The sequence below is a fragment of the Heterocephalus glaber genome, unplaced genomic scaffold (genome assembly GCF_053883595.1).
Source record: "Heterocephalus glaber isolate CG9 unplaced genomic scaffold, H.glaber_assembly_v1.0 deba00001673, whole genome shotgun sequence".
NCBI classification, from domain to species: Eukaryota; Metazoa; Chordata; class Mammalia; order Rodentia; family Bathyergidae; genus Heterocephalus; species Heterocephalus glaber.
Genome location: NW_028258410.1, coordinates 4,312,553 through 4,331,989, shown reverse-complemented (window position 1 = coordinate 4,331,989; position 19,437 = coordinate 4,312,553). Strand labels below are relative to the sequence as shown.

Here is a 19,437-nt window from a genome sequence, read left to right as displayed (position 1 = left end):
ATAAATCTTTCACATCCAGTTGGAAATCTACCATTAAAAAAGAAAAGAAGAAAGAATAAAAGAAGAGGAAATACCAGGTGTTGTCTTGGGTGACAAGAGTGTTGGCGAGTTGGAAGAATCTTGGTGCATTTCCAAGGGGAATTTAAAGTGTGAGACCTTGTGAAAATGGTGCGGCAGTTCCTCAACACATTATGCATATAAATATCACATTTTAAAGCAATTCCAGGTCATTCAAGAATTGGCTCTCAAAGTAATGTTGCTGCACCGATGTTTATAATAACATCAGTCACAATACCCAGAACCTGGAATCCAAACTGAAGCCTGAAGAAGATGAATGAAAAGTACATAAACTATGTACATCCAGTGGGGAATTATTTGGCCTTCAACAGGAATAAAACTGTGACACATGCTCTAAGGATGAACTTTGAGAACATTATTCTAAGTACAATAAATCAAACTAAGAAAGGCAAATATTGGATGATTCAGTCTGTGTAAGAAACAGAAGAGGTAACTCGTAAACTCCGAGTGACAGAGTTAACAGGACTACAGGGATGGAGAATGAGCAGCTTCTCTCTGTGTTGTGAATTTGAACTTTGTATGATGATAAGTTTGGGGACTCCTTGGTGTTGATGGTTGCACAAAAATGAGACTCTGCTGAATGGAATTGAACAGCACCACCGCAAATAATTAAATCATACATTTTATTTAACATATTATGACAATAACAAAGTTAGGAAAAAAATAAACCTATACTAAGGCAGTAGGATCACTTCCCAGGAAACTTCCCATTAGTTCAGTTATTAGAGATCATGAAAAAGACATCGCAGAACTTTAATGTTTTATCTGCAATGAAATGTAATATGGATATTTCCTAAAATGTGTCCCACCAAAGCGAGGAATGGTAACTCTTTGTTATCCATTTTAATACTTAGTATGTTTTCTATGACATAATAATTATTACCAACATGAAACCAATTTGATCATAAATACTACATAAAGCAAGTTAAAAATAAATCCTCAAATGCCAGAAGTTTTAAGAATTTACTGCACTGTAATGCAGTAAATTCGGTACCCAGTAAACTCAAAACTGGCAACTCCATGGAGACACATTCTAGCGATGTGTGGGATGGATAAGGAATATTTCATCACAGGTCCCATCAGACTGAGATACAGTGACCCTGGGAGAGTCTGAGTAGAATACCGGGATCTCCCCAGGCACTGGGCCTTGACACCTGAGGAAGCACTGAGGGCCCACGGGCTCCTTCCAGGCCTTGGCCGAGGCTCATCCTGTGAGCAGGATGAGGCCTCTGCAGTCCCTGTCCCAGAGGACTTTCCCGGGAGCACGTGGGCCACAAAGCACCTGCATCAGGAAGGCTGGATTCAGGCTTGGGCCTCACTGCGGAGGAGCCAGGCAGAGGTACCTTGGGGTTGCAGGGACTCCAGAGAACCTGGCGGGCTCTGCTCAAGTGGGGTTGGGGTTGGGCACCCTTGGTCTAGGAGAGGATGGGGCTGGGCTCTGGGTGTGCATTCAGGTGCAGGTCTCAGGAGAGTCCAGACTCTTGAGGCAGTGCTTAAAATAACAAAATACTAGAATGAGCAATTTGTGATTTTAGAGAGGTTTTCTACAAGAGACTTTGAGAAGGAATTTTAATTTGATTAACGTGAGTTTAAAAGACAAATGAATGGAAGATAATCAATATTTTTCCTTAAAAGATAGAGTGGGTGTGTGCCTTAAAATTATTGCAAAGTATTTTTTTAAAACTTGAAGGCGTTTTAATACCTAAAATATAAAATATGCAATTCTGGAAGGGATGAATGTGGTTTTCGAAACCTCATGTGAATTGATTGTGAAATTGATAATCCACACTAAGGCTGACATTGTCTATAATTACATTTACTTGATGTATAGTAAGACTGAGGTACACTTTAAATGATTCTCTATTCTTAAAATTATGATTAATTTAATGTTAATGACAACATATAGTAAATTTTACATTAAAAAGTTGCATAAACTCAATATTTCAAAATCTGTGATGGTATTTGATCTTAAATTATCCAAAATATTAGCAAAAATTCATATTTGAAAGATAAATATTTACTTAGAAAGGGCACGTGTATCATGCATGGAAAAGATTGGAGTCTATTTGAACATTCTTTTATATGGACATGGTAATCTCAATTATATTTTACAGGAGAAGTAATGTTTTCATGCCAATGTATAATGTGTTCAAAAAGAGGCTGATTCCTTGTCATGAGCCCTTCTGTCATGTAGATTACCATTTAGGTTGAAATAATTCTGTATTTAATTTGATTATTTTAGCAAATGAGGTCAAATAATTGGTGTAAGAATGGTGAATTAGAAACTGAACTTGAAGTGGAGTTTTGAGGGCAGTGGCTACAATTTTACAACCAGAAGTGCTCTACACTGTAATTTAGGAATATGCCCTGGATGTGAAAGGAACTGAGGACATTTGTAAACCCTGGGGCTGAGTCACAGGAGGGGAGTCATTGATGGGCTCCTATGAATTGGATAGAGGAAGCAACATCTGAGAGTCCAAGTCCTCATAAACTGTGGAACATTGATTTTCTTATGTCTGCTTTCACTTGTATTTTGAGAATATTTATTTATTTATTTATTTATTTTTACAAATGAATGCAATAACATGACAAGATTTCAAAGTAAATTTATTTTTTAGATATACACTATTTAACTCATATGAATCTGTTGATTATAAAAGTGATTTTAAAAATATTGCACAAAACTATGTAAACAATATTTTACACTAAAGAATTTTGGAAAAAGAAGTTTTCCTTTGTAATTTAAATATACTATATTAAAACTAAAGCTGTAATGAGTAAAACTACTGCTGTCTCTTGGGCAATAGTTTATTTTAAATAATAATGATTATAAATAACTGAGATTTTCCTAGGAATTGTAGATCCATCCCAGTCATCCATCTTTCTCCACCCACTGCTGGCTGATTGTGCTGCTTCACAGGTCACATAAGCAGTTCAAGGCCATCTCTGCTGCACAATCATCTCAGTTGTTGGTAAATGACTTGGGACATGGGGACTCTCCCACAAGGACCAGGCCAGCTGAGGCTCCTCCTCTGTGCAGGCTGGGGAGGGACCTGCAGGTCCTGTCCACTAAGGGAGTGCACTTCCCTGATGAGTGGGAGAAGGGAAATTGTGTCAGACTCTGTGCCCAGATTGTGCAGAAGGGCAGCATGTATCTAATCTAGCCTGATTACATTCACAGGAGAAAACCCTGTGATTTGCTCACTCCTCTCTCAGAATACCTGGCTGTCTGCTTAGGTTCCACCTGTGGCTGCTGTTGATAAGTCCTCATGTTATTTCATGGAGATATAAGATTTAGGATGCAGTAATAAGAACATGCAAATATAAACTGTGCATTCCAAATCTCTTCAAATCTTAAAGTTATGTTTCTTGCTTCTATATCTTTTTAAATGATTTAAAATAAAATTGCTTCTGTAACACAAGTTATGATAATATATTATATATTAAATTAGCATGAGGAATTGCATTAACTTTGTCCTTTACTAGAAACTGTTATGGGAACACTTGAAGGAAGGTGTCTTATGAAGGATTCAGCTCCAGGACACCTAAGGGAGGAGTGCTTCTCTGTACTATGGAGGACAGGCTTCTGGGGAGTCAGTTTGGATTTTATACTGGTGTAAATGAACTTCTCTTTTGGCATTTTGACATAAGTATTATATGTGGATATGCAGATAAATGTATGATCACATATTTTAGGTAATATGATGCACAGACTGGGAGCCAATAGGTTCCATGTCACCCTGGGAAGGCATCTGTCTGAAGGGTGGTTAGGGAAGGACCCTGTGGAAAGGTTCAGCTCTTCAGGATAACTGGGAGATAATAAGAACAGGGAAAGTGGGCAAATGTGTGCAAAACATGGGAAGGGGTTTATTAGGTATTATTGTTTGTTTTGTTGAGATTTGTGTATCTACAATTACACCTTTAAATTCCTTATAAAATTTCTTACAAAGCAAAATTAAATATCATTTGTTATGCAAAGAATTTATGAAATAATCAGAACTCACAAAGGAGGAAAAATTATTGACAGGACTCATTAAAACTATATTAAAATTTGAGACCACCATTTAGATAACTCCATTGATTTTTATGTATACACATATTAAGCAACATCTCATAGTAGTGACAATTGATGTAAGTAAATAAAGTATCTGATTTGAATAAAGCTTTATAAAAATATATAATTTTCATCAATTCACTGATTTATATAATATCTTCCCATATGTTTGTCATCTTCAGATATATGTATGAAGCAGAAAATGGAGATGATTTTTCAAAATAGTTTCTTCATAATTACAGAGATGTAATAGTTGCATACATCAGTCTGAATGAAATAATGAATTGCAATAACTTCTTATTTATATGAACCATACCATTGCAGGCAATCTCAGGAAAAGCTAAACAAATGCAGGATGGAAAATTACAATGAGATTTCTACTGATTTCATCCTCCTGGGCCTGTTCCCCTCATCAAGCCTTGGCCATTTCCTCTTCACTCTCACCATTGCCATCTTCCTGATGGCCTCAGCTGGCAACTTGTGTATGGTCCTGCTCATCCGTCTGGATGCCCAGCTCCACATAGCCATGTGCTTCCTGCTCAGCCAGCTCTCCCTCATTGACCTTATTTATATCTGTACCACTGTGCCCAAGATGGCTTCCAGTTTCCTATTTGGAAACAAGTTGATCTCCTTCATTGGGTGTGGGGTTTAGAGTTTCTTCTTCCTGACTCTAGGAACTTCAAAAGCAATGCTCCTTATGTCTATGTCCTCTGACCATTACATGGCTATTTGCTTCCCTCTGCAGTACCCCATCTACATGAACAGAAGAGTGTGTGTGCTGATGATCCTGGAATCCTGGGCAATGGGTGCTGTCAACTCCTGTGCTCACACAGTCTATGTCCTCCATATCCCTTACTGCAAGTCCAGGGCCATCAATCATTTCTTCTGTTATGTCTCAGCAATGCTGACTCTGGCCTGCACAGATACCAGTGGTCATGAATACACTGTGTTCCTGAGTGACATCCTCTTTCTCTTGTTCCCTTTCATGGTCATCCTGGGTTCCTATGGGAAGGTTCTCCTTGCTGTGTACTGCATGCACTCAAGGGAAGGTAGGAAGAAGGCCTATTCCACCTGCAGTGCCCACCTCACTGTGGTGACTTTCTACTTTTCACCATTTGCTTACACTTATCTCCTTCCCAAATCTCCCCATTCGCCAGCATAGGACAAGGTTCTGGCAGTCTTCTACATCTTCCTCACCTCAATGCTAAACCCTGTGATCTACAGCCTGAGAAATAAGAAAGTGCTGGGGGCACTGAGAAGAGTAACTCAGAGAATCTGCTCTGTGAAAATGTAGGCAAATTTCTGTCTGGATATTCAGGAATGGATAAGCACTATAGCAATGCTTAATGCTGAGGCTCAGAAACTAGAATTAATAAATTTTAAAATTTTCAAGATGTGATTTAATAGTTATATATGCTAGCATATTATTTTTATTTTTCTTTGTTGCTTCTTTCCAATAAAAATAATGGACCTACATTTTTGACAAATGTAAGGAAAACATTTTAGTTGCAAGAAAAATAAGAATGGAAAATCTAGAAAACTTTGTGATCTTTCAGAGTATGAGATGCTTTGAAAAAGTGATTAAAATTTTTGTTGCATATTTAAATTTGTTTTTGAAAATACACTAAAATCTACATTTCTATGAATCCCCTTAAAATTCCTCCTCCTCATTGAAACACATTGATCACATTGTTCTTTCCACTTTTTGAGGTGTTTCTGGTAGTCATCTTTGGCGAGTGTCTTTAGTTATGCTATTATGGCTGCCCTGATATCCTGAACATTCAAAATATTTATCTTTCATCATTTCTTTGACTTTAGCAAAGAGCCAAAATTCCCCTGGTGAAGTTCCCATGCATAATGTAGATGGAGACACTATGGTGTTTTCAGGCCCTGCCTTTCCCTTTGATGGCAACTGGCAGCAAGCTTTGGATCACACTTCATAAAGACAGTTACAGAGAAGCCTTCCCAGAGTGCTGCAGGGATTCAAGGAGGAAGGAAGAAAACTATTTTGAAAGGGAAGAAAACTATTCTGGGGGGATTCATGGCAATGTACCTTTTATTATAATTATATTTTAAGATGCAAACATTTGTTGTAAATTAAGATCACCCTTTATATTTGCATTTTTATACAAAGAAATTTTTTATTTCTTAAGTTTGGTAAACTAGCACAAAAATTACAAAAAAAATATTTGTAATGGCTAGGCCTAATTGCAAACAAAAATAATTTTGTAATAATTCACTTGTAAGGTATACTGCACAGTTTCTAAATTGTTGGGGATCAGCCATGATATGTATAGATTGGTGAGGGGCCAGGCTACAGGCTCCACAGTCCCAAGGTTGGTGTTACCTTGCCTCAGGAGCAGAGACATATGCAAAGGACTACAGACTTCCTGGGTGTGTGAGAAAGGCACAATCTTAGCAGTCCAAACACAGGATAACTTCTCCTGAGAAAAATAAAAAATGCAGGCATCCAGGTATGGGGACAGATCTTAAATTGTTCCCTTTGAGATGCTACACTCATTCCCTATCTTACTACCCTAATTGTAGTGCAGTCACTGTTCCTACAGTAATATACTACCCCCTCCCCTGCACTTCCAGCACAATAATAGAAGTGGGGCCACCATGGAATCTGTTGAAGCCTGACTGCTAAAGACAGATTCCTCCTGGTCCCCCCTTGCATATTGAATATTGTCTTTCTTTTATTGCCCCTCATCCTTCCTACATGTATTTGGGGGTCTGACCAGCTCCCAACATGAAATGTTGTACTTAAATTATACATTTAATCTCACTGCATAGTCTTAAGGCATGGAGAAATGATGTTTTCTTTTTCCCAATACTCAGAGTAACTTACAATAGAGATTATTAAGTGATTTTGCTCAGAATGATGAAGGGCAAATTTGTGTATTCCAGGCATAGACCCCACTGAAGTCATGTATTCCAGGTCTTCCTACAGTTCAGTGTTGGTGTCTGAAATGTTAATTATTTTTTTCCTTTTACTCTGACTGAAAGTTCATTTGTGATCAAAAGTAAATATTTCTACTAAATTTGTCACTATATGAGGACAGATAGAAAGAAAGTAGACTGTGGGTGGAGGAAAAGCTTTGTTTATCCTATGACAGTGATGGTGACTGGTATGACCCTCTTGGGGAAAGAGATGTCCCAGACCAGCAGATAGATCTGCATGTGAATGAATTACATGAACAGGACAAATGGCTTTAGTGTTTGCTTGGGTGCCAATTAAAACATTGCATTACACAATGGCAAAAGAGTGGGACTTGTTTTTCTCAATTCTTATGAAGTAGAAATTTCTGGTCACAAGAGTTTTTATGCTAACACCATAAAAATACAGAAAAAGCCAGAAATTTCTTCTTGTTGGAAATTATGCATTACCTTACCCATAAGACCCTCACATTTGGAGGAAAACAAAAACTAGACAGTTGCTGCTCAGGATTACTAAATACTCCCTAAGCACATACTATATTGCAGAGGAGAGATAGAGTGATCACAAGTAAACTTAGCCCAGTGGTTGTTTCACTGCAAAACATGGAATCAGTCCTCAATTTTTCCCATTCTGGGCTGCTTGAACATTTTAAAGACTCCTTATTATCAATTTCTATAGTCTCTCACTGCCTTCTTCCAGCATTTCATCCTCCTTTTCATACATCTTCTTCTAATAATTGACTTCATAGAATGTGGTATCTCATTTTATCCACTAGAATTTTTCAGTGAAAACTGAGAACCTCATCATCCAATGTTTTAAAATCTTTATGAGTACATGTTTCCAGTAAGCAATCATTACTTTTTCTGTGTGGTGTTGGTACAGGGACATGACACAGCTGAATTCCTTCTACATTGCCTTCCCTTCTCCACCCTCCCCACTAGCAGACACTTAGATTCATAACTCAGGTCTGTTTGTTTGCCTCTGACTGAATGAAAGGTGGCCACTTATTTTATTAAAAAGATGAAAGGATTTATTCAAAGCTGGGTCCAAGGAGATGGAGAGACTCATTTGCCTCAAATAACCATCTCCTGTAAGCTGGTGGGTGAGGGTCTTGTATAATAAGGAACAGAAGGGAGGAGAGCACAGGGAGATGATGCACATCTCTGCACCTGCTTCAGCACTTTCAGCCATCTGAACCTCACTGACTCCTTTCTTGTGGAAAGAAAACAGCACCATCCTCCTGGGAGTGGGGTCTGCACCTTCTATCTCTTTTTTTGGGGGGGGGGTACCTGGGATTGAACTCAGATCCTTCCGCTTGCAAGGCAGGTGGCAGAACCACTGAGCTAAATCCCCGGCCCATTCTGTCTCTTTATCGGAGCTGAGGGGAGGCAGGGGTGTTGGTTATGTGCTCAGTAGGAGAAAGCTTGGGGAAGCTGCTTATCTCTAAAAGATTTTCCCCTGGCCTCCTTATTGAGTTCTTTCCAATTTAAACAGAGAATTGAATCCTACAAAGTAGTTGCAAGACCTGAATAGTCAGTGATGGAGGACAATCAGGTCTGAAGTCTGCCCTGGGCCATTTTCAGTATATACTTGAGAAGATTCATGAAAGGAAAGACTCTTCCCCTCCTGGGTGTGACTCAAAGCCCGAAGAGTAAGAGATGGAGTCCCTAGAGGACTGGTGTTCACCTCCATTGTAGTCATTGTTCTTAAGAAGACTCTCTTTGCATGGCCCTATCTCAAGCTGAAGTCAGAGCCAGGAGTATAAAGCAGACTGCACACTGTCTTACTCACCTACTCATTGTGAAGGATAGGGGAGCTGTGAGAGGTGTTTTAGGGATTATGGTTGGGGAAATAAACATGGGAGTTGGGGCAAAGTGTCAATTGATTTGACCACTTTTCCCCAATGAGAGCAAGGAAATATGGCCACACTTTCACAGTCACATGAAAATACAATGGAAGACAGAGGCATGAGGAGAGTCTGTTAAGAACATGTGTTGCATACAAGTGGGTGTGTGCTGCTTCCTCCGGGCCTCCTGGTGAACTGTGGCCACTGGTGGACAGGGGCAGCTTTTCATTTCAGGAGGGGGCAATGTAGGCACAGGTCAGGGAAACCTCTCCCTGTCTTTGTCATCTCAAATGTCCTAAAACATTCAGACATCATGGCATGAGGACCTCTTGTGGAGGACGATTTCTCATTATTCTCAAAGACAGGTAGAATCTGGTGATGATTATATTATTATAGCAACATAAGTTCATTTCTTTTTTTCCAATTAACAGACTCACCTTCAGATGGAAAAAAGATAAATGCTAGCCAAGCTTGGCACCACTGGCTTCCATTTCCGCCTTTGGAAACTGAGGCAGGAAATATAGTTTACACTAAGCTGAAAAATGTAGGCAGGCTTTGTTACAACAAAAAGTGTCAAAGGGGCCAGAGATATACCACAACAGTAGAGCAATAGTGTAACATGTAAAGTCAAAAATACTACATGACTTCACCTATTTGTTGGGCACAAAATAAAGTGAATTACATGGAAACAGTTGCATGGTGCTTAACAGTGCTTACTAGGGTCCTGAAGGAGGAAATGGGGAGAAGCATGTCCCATGCTACAATGTGCATTTATGTAGATATGTAAATTAGATGTAGAGTGCATACTCACAAAATTATGTCTAATAATATTGTAATGCATGATAAAATGTTTTGAAAGTATACTTTCATTGCCCATATTGGATACAAAGAGATTGTAACTATGGAAGATGCATAGGTGAATTTGCTCATTATCTTAATCAACTCCTTTTGTATATCAAAGCATCTTAGTTTACATCTTAAATCTATTGAACAAACAAATGAAAAAATAAACCTATGGTAGCTTGAAATTGTTCCTGGGGGTGTCTAGGAGACATGGAGTGATGATGGCATTTTGCATAATGTGGTGTGCAATCATCTGCGCTAGGTCATTCCTTCCTCTGCAGTTTATGTTGTGTTTGTGCTAAACTGAATGCAGCACCCAAAGGAGGTGTCAGAGTCACCATTCCTGACATCAGCTTTCCCAGCACATGATACTCTGGTCTCTCAAAATGCAAGTGATTGGATAATTCACTGATGCAACTTTCTCATTAGAAATATTTAAGGAAATGTCCTGAATTCACATCTTCCATCATGCTTTTCCTCTACCTTATACAGCCCATATTCACATTAATACCCTATGATGGCCCAGAACATTGGAACTGTCTCTACTTTAGGGTCCCTTCCTACACCTACTGTGTGCTGACCCCAGGATGTACTCTTCCTCTCCATGTGACCGAATCTTCCTTACTGTGTGTTCTGCATTTAAACTGTTTACACCTCAAAGCATGACTTCTTTTTTCTCAGCACACTCCATCTCCAAATAATGACCACTATCAGCAAGTAAAATTGCCAGCCTAAAACACAGTGCACTGAGCATATCATTGGGCAAAATATGGGGGAAGTTAGGAAAGAATAAATAGTGTCGGTCAATTCTTCTTCAATGAATAAACAGAACTAATATAAGCCCATTTATGAAGCACAGAAACCCACCTATATCCTATTTAATGAGTGGATTATGTTTCCTTTCATTATTTCCCAGATCTTTTACAATGTTTTTTGGGAAAAGCTATTGCTGTTCTGTCCAGCCTGAAACTCCCTTACCCAAGCAGTCCTCCTACCTGAGCCTCCTGAGTGTCTAACCCATAGGCATATGCCACTGCATTACAGAAACCTTTGTCCCCCAAGTCTTGCTCTTTGGGACACAGAATGGGCCTCCTTTTAAAAATGAGTGAGTACCACTGTTCATCTAAAGAGCGTGTGCTGTAGTGAATAATTTCTGTGAGCTAAAGTGAGTCATTCAGAGATGAGTAAGAGCAACAGCTCTGCCTTTTACTCATTTTGACTCCTGATTCCTTTCCATTTGAGTCCAATCCCCTGGCCATCTGTGCTCACTGCAGGGCCACAGTGTGGAAGGTGAAGGCTGGGTCCTGGCCCCTGAACAGCACCCTCAGGATGACAGTGCCCTGCATCTCCCAGGACAGGTGGGGATCAGGGGGCACCCTGGTCCTCCAGTGTCCTGGCTGCCTCACCCTGTGTCATCCACACAAGGCCCTGGGCTCAATGTTGATGCTGCTGCCCTGGTCAGACCAGGGCCCTGGGTCCCACACTCTCAGCTCCAGCGGTGTCCCCTCAAGTCTCTGGATCCTGGCCCAGGGAGCAGGAAATGCCACAGAGAAAGGCTCAGGTCATGGAAGCCTCCTCAGGCCCAACATCCAGATCCAACAATGTCTCTCAGCTCCTCCTCCTCCTCACAGTTCAGCCCCTGGGGCCATGCTGTAATATCCAGGGCAATTTGCATGGGTGACAGAGAGGCACTTCAGCTTACAAAGACCAGGGTATGCAAAGTCTGTGTATTTTGACTTCAGGAATTGTTTCTGCCTGAATATTAACAATTCAAATATTAATAAATCCTTACACAAAAATGGAATCATGTTATTCACTCTTGAAAACATGACAGAAATACTTTTTTCCTAGAAACTATGAAAGATCTGTGAATATTTAAAGTAACACAATAAAAATTAATTTTTGAGTGTCATGTGAATAATTCCCTAAAAACATATAACATTGTGTTCATTATCTCTTTTAAACAGGAAATTGTTTCATAACTTAAGGAGCATTTCTGAGAGGAAATAATTTGAAACAATATAATAGCCTGTATGTGATAGCTTAATAATTTGAACCTATGTGTTTTTATTTTTTTTCTGTTAAGTTTATTGGTACATTTTAAGTATAAAATAGTTATATTCATTGTTGGGATCTTGTACCTTTACATGATGTATCTTAGTTCTTATTTTTCCCCATTTCCCTGCCCTCTCTTCACCCCTCCACCCTTCCCTATTTATGGAGACTTTGTTTCCATTTTTTCCTTTTCTCATATTTTTTTCTTTTCCTTTCTCTCCTTTCCGCTACCCCTCACACTTCCCCTACTTCTTTTCTTCCTATTTCACATTATCAGTTATACCATTTCAACCTTATTTACACTTTTAGTTTTTCACCCCACAGAAACTATTCAGTATTTATACATTAGTGTCCTATTTATTTCACTTAAGAGTATGGCCTCAAAGTGCTTCCATTTATCTATAAACATCTCTAGTTCCTCATTATTTACGGCTGAGTAGTACTCCATTTTGTAGAAAAATCACATCTTTATCCAGTCTCCAATTGACGGGCATTTGGGCTGTTTCCAAATTTTAGCTATTGTGACTGTGCTGCTATAAACACAGGTGTGCATATATTGCTATGATATCATTCTTTTAATTCTTTTGGAAAGATACCCAGCAGAGGGATATCTGGCTCAAATGGGACCGCTAATCCTAGGTTTTTTAGGTATCTCCATATTGATTTCCATAGTGATTGCACCATTCTGCCCTCCCACTAACAATGGACAAGGGTTCCTTTCACCCCACAGCTCCAAAATTTGTAATTGGTTAATTTCTTGATAGCAGACATTCTTTGTGTAGTGAAGTGTAATCTCAGTACTGTTTTCATCTGCATCTCTTGAATGACCAGTGATGTCTAACATTTTTTCATATATTTATTTGCTGGTTTTATTTGTTTGTCTCAGAAATGTCTGTTCATTTCAGATCCCCATTTATGAATTGGGTCTTTATATTTGGGGGCCTAACTTTTTGAGTTCTTTATATATTCTAGATAGTAGACCTTTGTCTGAGGAACAGCAGGTAAAATTTTTTTCCAACATTGTAGGTTGTCTCTTAGCTCTGTTGGTGGTTTCTCTTGCAGGGCAGAAGCTTTTTAATAAGATGAGATCCCAGTTGTTGATTTCTTGTGAAAGTTTCCCTGCCACCAAAGATTTGTTTATGAAATATTTTCCCATACCAATGTCTTTGAGAGTTCTACCTAACTTATATTCCAGCAAGTTTAGTGTTTCTGTTTTAATATTTAAATATTTAGCTCCATCCCAGCCTCCTAGGGCAGTGAAGCTCAGCCGGTCCCAGCACCCAGAAGGAAGCTCTCCACCTCCATCCCAGGCTCCTAGGGCAGAGAAGGTGAGCCAGTCCTGGAACCCGGAAGGAAGCTCCCCCACTGCCATCCCAGGCTCCTAGGGCAGAGAAGCTGAGCCGGTCCAAGCACTCCGAAGGAAGCTCCTCCACCACCATCACAAGCTCCTAGGGCAGAGAAGGTGAGCTGCCTGGATGCCAGGAGCACCCCCAACCCTAGAAATGAGAAGACACATAAACAAGCCTCAAAAATAGACTTCTGTATCACCTACAGCAACCCCAAAGGGAAACGAGATGGAACAATCTGATACTCAAACACCTGGACTCTCTGAACTGGGAAAAAAAGAGGATCTGGGAAAAATGAAATCAGAAATAATTACTCAGATAACAGCAAAGATTTTGCTCATGGTGCAAGACATGATTAATAAATCTAGAGAGGACACAGATTAAAAAAATAGAGGATCTGACGAATATGATGGAATCCCAACATAGGAAACAAATGGAATCCATAAAACAGACACAAACAGATTTTCAAGAGATTAAAATCTCCATCAAAAGTCTGCACAGCAGAATGAACCAATGTGAGGATAGAATTTCAGATATAGAAGATAAGATTGCAATTAGTGAGGAGGAAAAGAAAAATTGCTTTAAAATTGTAAGGGAACATGAGAAATCAATCCAGCAGCTGCTAGAAGATGCAAAGAAGAATAACATAAGACTGATGGGAGTCAATGAAGAAAGAGGAAAGAGTGCAGATGACATAAAAAAACTCTTCACAGAAGTGATGGCAGAAAATTTCCCAAGGAGGGGAAAATAATTGACATACAGATAAGTGAGGCATATAGGACTCCAGCTAGCCTTAATAAAAAAAAAATCTACACATAGGCATATGATTGTTAGCTCATTCTTCTCATTCCATGTTGATGTAGAATTGGCAGATACCCTCCAGGGTCAACTCTTCCTCCTTGACCAGAGTCCGAATGGGATCCCTCATGAACTTCTTGGTCACCTCTAGGACATCAGAAGGCATTGTAGCTGACAAAAAAACCACTTGGGTGTTGCTGTTGAGCTTTTTGAATATGTCATAAATCTGGTCCTTGAATCCTCGGCTTAACATTTCATCAGCTTTGTCTAGCACAAAAATCTTGATGTATTTGGGAGACAGGTATCTCTGGTTAAGCATATCAAATATGCCACCCAGGGTTCCCAAGATGATATGGGGAGCTTCCATCTGCAAATTCCATACCTCAGCATGCACATTGGTACCCCCAATACAGGCATGACATGAGGCACCCATGTAATCTCCTAATGCCATGACCAACTTTTGTATCTGCTGAGCCAGTTCTTGAGTAGGAGCCAGAACCAAAGCCTGGGTAGCTTTTAGATTTAACTCAATCTGCTGCAGAATTGATATGGCAAATGTAGCGATTTTCGCAGTCCCAGACTGGGCTTGAGGAATCACATCATAACCCTTGATACAAGGAAGAATGGCATGCTGCTGGATGGCAGAGTGTTTCTCAAAACCATAGGCGTAGATGCCATGCAGAAGGGACTCTGAGAGGTTCATGTCATTGAAGCTGTCAACAATCTCATTCCAATTACTCTCGATGATGCCTTCAGGTTTCCTCCATCTGGGCCATTGTCTCTGGATCAGAAATCCTGACTTGCAGGCATGATCCTTAGAAACTAGCCATGCTTGTTTATCTTGGTGATGGGAACTGAACCCACACCCTGGCACAGTAGGCAAAGACTGAACAGTGAGCCACAGACTCACCAGATGGCTTATTTAAATGTATCGAATTCCTTCCCTGAAAATTATTGTAAGTTTAAACTCACCGGTAAAAGATGGGAAATACATTTTGAACAAATGGATAACTATTTATAAATCCAGTTCTTTATTCTTCCTCACCTGAAATTTATGTATCAACTCAAAGTTCTTTCTAGAAAATGTTCCACATTTTTAATGGAATAATTTTAACAATGTATATGGAAATATTGTTACAATGCATAATTAATTCAAAGTTAGAGCTTCAAGTAAAATATAAGAAGTGATAGAGATGTATTATGCAAATATACAATTAATCAAAATAGTTAATTTAAAGGTATTGAATGAAAGCACATGTGGAAAACATAATAACAATCCAATTACACTTTATTTCAGAAATTCAAAATAGCTAGATGAATTTCATATATTTTTCTATGAGTTCACAATCAACTTGTCTCTGCTGTAGGAATAGCAACATGTTATTTTTTTCAGAAATAAGACAGATATTTAACAAAAAAGCTTCACAATCATTCAATAAACTAGTACAAAAATATCCAACCATCAAGGAAACAAACTAAAACAAAATGAGTTACTATTACACTCTCTAGAATTACCAAAATAACAATGCTTTATGATATTTGGAGCAAGTGGACTTCACTACATTGCTGGTACAAATGTGACATTAAACAGTCATCTTAAAAAAAACAATTGGTATAAAGTTCCTCAAAGATCCACAAAGAGATGCAAATATGATCCCAGAAAAGAACTTTAAATATAGCACATTCAAATTTTACAAAGTTCACAGAAGAGGCCTCTGGGTCAGTGTGCCATGGCTCCTAGCCCAGAGGAGACTTGCAGATCAGCACAACATGACTCCCAGGCAGAAGGAGGCTTCTGGGTAGACATGCTGAAATCCCAGTGTAGAGGAGGCTTCCAGCTCTGCATGGCATGGCTCCCAACCCAGAGGAGACTTACAGATTGTTGTGCCACAGCTCCCAGGCAGGAGGAGGCTTCTGGGTAGGCATGCTGTGGCTCCCAGTACAGAGGAGGTGAGCAGTGTGGGCACCAGGAACACACACACCACATTCCCCCACCTCTCCCCATACAAGCCATACAACCAGAGTTCCAGATCACCTACAGTAAGCCCAAAGAGAAACAAGATGGAACACTCTGATACTCAAGCAACTGGACTTCCTGAACTAGCAACAAAAGAGGATCTGGAAAAAAATAAAATCAGAAATAATTTCTCACAATATATAAAGAATTGAAAAAAATCAGACCCCCCAAATTCGAAGACCCAATTCAAAAATGGGCATCTGAAATGAACAGATATTTGTCAGACAAAGAAGTAAAAAGAGCAAAGAAATATATGAAAAAATATTCAACATCACTGGTCATTTGAGAGATGCAGATGAAAACAACACAGAGATTCCACCTCACCCCACAAGAAATGGCTGCTCTCAAGAAATCAACCAATAAAAAATGCTGACAAGGGTGTGGAGAGAAAGGAACCCTTCTCCATTATTGGAGGGAGTCCAGACTGGTGCAACCACTGTGGAAATCAGTATGGCAATACCTCAAAGAACTAGGACTACAGGTCCCATTTGACCCAGCTATTCCCCTACTGGGTATATTCCCCAAAGATACACGCAATGATATATGTGCACCTATGTTTATAGCAGCACAGTTTGTAATAGCTAAAGCTTGGAAGCAGCCCAAGTGCCCATCAACTGGAAACTGGATAAAGAAGATATGGGTTTTTTTATAAAATGGAGTACTACTCAGCCATAAAGAATGAAAAACTAGAGACATTTATAGCTAAATGGATGCATATTGAGGCCATACTCTTAAGTGAAATAAATAGGACACACATGTGTAAATACTGAATAGTTTCTCTAGTGTGAGAAAATGAAAGTGTAAATAAGGATCAAAATGATTAAAATGGATAATTGATAATTTGAAATAGGAAAAGATCCAAAGGTGGAGGGGTGGTGGGAGGGGAAGGGGAAAGGGAAGAAGGGAAAGGAAAAATTATGAGAAAAGAAAAAAAATGGAAACAAATTCTATGTAAATAGGGAAGGGTGGAGGGGGTGAAGGGTGCACAGGTAATGGGAGAAAAATAAGAACTAAGATACATCATGTTCAGGTACAAGCACCCAGTGATAAAAGTAAACATACTGTATACCTAAGATGTACCAATAAATATACAAAAAAAGAAATAATTTCTCATATAATAGCAAAGATTGTGCCCATAGTGCGAGACACGATTAATAAACCTAGAGAGGATACAGATAAAAAAAATAGAGGAGCTGAGGAACATGATGGAATGCCAACATAGAAAAAAAATTGAATCCATAAAACAGATGCAAACAGATATCCAGGAGACTAAAAACTCCATTGAAAGTCTATTCAGCAGAATGTGCAAACGTGAAGACAGAATTTCAGATATAGAAGATAAAATTGCAATTAGTGACCAGGAAAAGAAAAAATTCTTTAAAATTTTAAGGGACCATGAGAAATCAATCCAGCAGCTGCTACATGATGCAAAGAAAAATAATATAATACTGATTGGAGTCAATGAATAAACAGGAGAGAATGCAGATGACATAAAAAAACTGCTTACAGAAGTGATGGCAGAAAACTTCCCAAGCAGGGGAAAAGAATTTGACATACAGATAAGAAAGGCATATTGGACTCCAACTAGCCTTGATCAAAAAAAAATCTACACATAGGCATATAATTGTTAAGATTCCAGAAACACAACAGAACAACAAAATTCTACAAGTAGTTAGAGAAAAGAAACAAGTCACATACAAAGGAAAGCCCATCAGAATCACAGCAAACTTCTCAATGCAAACCATCAAGGCAAGAAGAGCTTAGAGTGATGTGTTTCAAGCCCTAAAGGAAAACAGCCTCCAACCCAGACTGATGTACCCTGAAAAACCGTCTTTCAAAATTTATAGTGAAATAAGATGCTTTCATGACAAAGAGCCCCTTGGGAACTTCATGAATTCCAAACCAGCTCTATAAAAAATTTTAGACAAAATCCTAGGAAAACACAATGAGGATCACATCCCCAGGCAGCCCCACAGAATGAATCCACCAGGCACGACAAGAAATTAAAAGCAAAAGGGGAGGATCAAACAAAAAGAAAAAGTCATGACAATGACAACTCAATACGTATTAGTTATAACCATCAATGTTAACGGTCTCAACTCACCAGTCAAAAGAAATAGATAGGCAGAGTGGGTCAAGAAGCAAGATCCAACAATATGCTGCATACAAGAAACACACTTTATTCAAAATGAAACACAGACTGAAAGCAAAAGGGTGGAAAAAATACTCCATGTGATGGGAACCCAAAAGAAACATGAGTAGCTATCCTCTTTGCAGACCAAGTGGATTTCAAACCCACACCGATTAAGAGAGACAAAGAAGGACACTACATCCTTGTAAAGGGAAAAATCCAAGAGGAAGAGATGACAATCATAAACATCTATGCATCAAACAATAGTGCACACAATTATATAAAACAAATTACTAATGGACATGAAAAACCATATAAGCACTAATACAATAGCAGTGGGCGACCTCAATACCCCATTGTCACAAATAGATAGATCAACTAGACAGAAAACAAGCAATGAAATACTAGAACTCAAACAAACTCTTGAACATATGAACTTAACAGATGTTTACAGAGTGTTTCACCCCACAAAATCAGAATACACATTCTTTTCAGCTGCACACTTGTCATTTTCCAAAATAGACTATATACTCACTTATAGAATATATTTAGGTAAGTGTAAAGGAATTGAAGTTATCCTCTGTATATTATCAGACCATATTGCAATGAAATTAGAGTTCAACAGCAAAATAAAACTGCAAAAACTTCATAAACACATGGAAATTGAACAACATACTTCTGAATAACCAATGAGTCACAGAGGAAATTAAAGAAGAAATCAGACATTTCCTTCAAATAAATCACAAGGATAATACACCATATCGGAATCTATGGGACACAATGAAAGCAGCCTTACAAGGGAAATTCATAGCAGTGAATACTCATATTAGAAAAACAGAGTGAGCCCAATTAAACAACAAGATGCTGAAACTCAAGCTTCTAGAAAGGGAAGAGCAGGACAAACCCAAAACTCAAACAAGGGAGGAAATTATAAAGAGGGCAGAAATCAATGCAATGGAGACTAAGAAAACAATACAAAAAACCAATGAAGTCAAGAGTTGGTTCTTCAAAACAATAAACAAAATCGACAAACTCTTAATCAACCTTACCAGAAAAAGGAAAGAAAAGGCCCAAATCCATGTAATTAAGAATGAAAAGGGTGAAATTACAACAGACCCAGCAGAAATCCAGTGAATCATCAATACCTACTTCCAAAACCTATACGCCAATAAGACGGAAAACACAGAAGAAATGGACAGATTCCTAGACACACATGAATTATGAACTTGAATGACGAAGACCTAAAAAATCTAAACAACCCAATATCATTCAATGAAATTGGAAACGTAATTACAAACTTACAAACCAAGAAAATCCCGGGTCCTGAT

The 19,437-nt window shown here is 38.8% G+C and overlaps 2 pseudogenes; one reads left to right on the top strand and one right to left on the bottom strand.

The window, feature by feature from the left end:
• Positions 1-4,487: 4,487 nt before the first annotated feature.
• Positions 4,488-5,426, top strand: LOC106008356 (olfactory receptor 2L5-like; annotated as a pseudogene).
• Positions 5,427-13,998: 8,572 nt separating this feature from the next.
• On the bottom strand, positions 13,999-14,771 carry LOC147822111 (eukaryotic initiation factor 4A-I pseudogene; annotated as a pseudogene).
• Between the last annotated feature and the right edge of the window lie 4,666 nt (positions 14,772-19,437).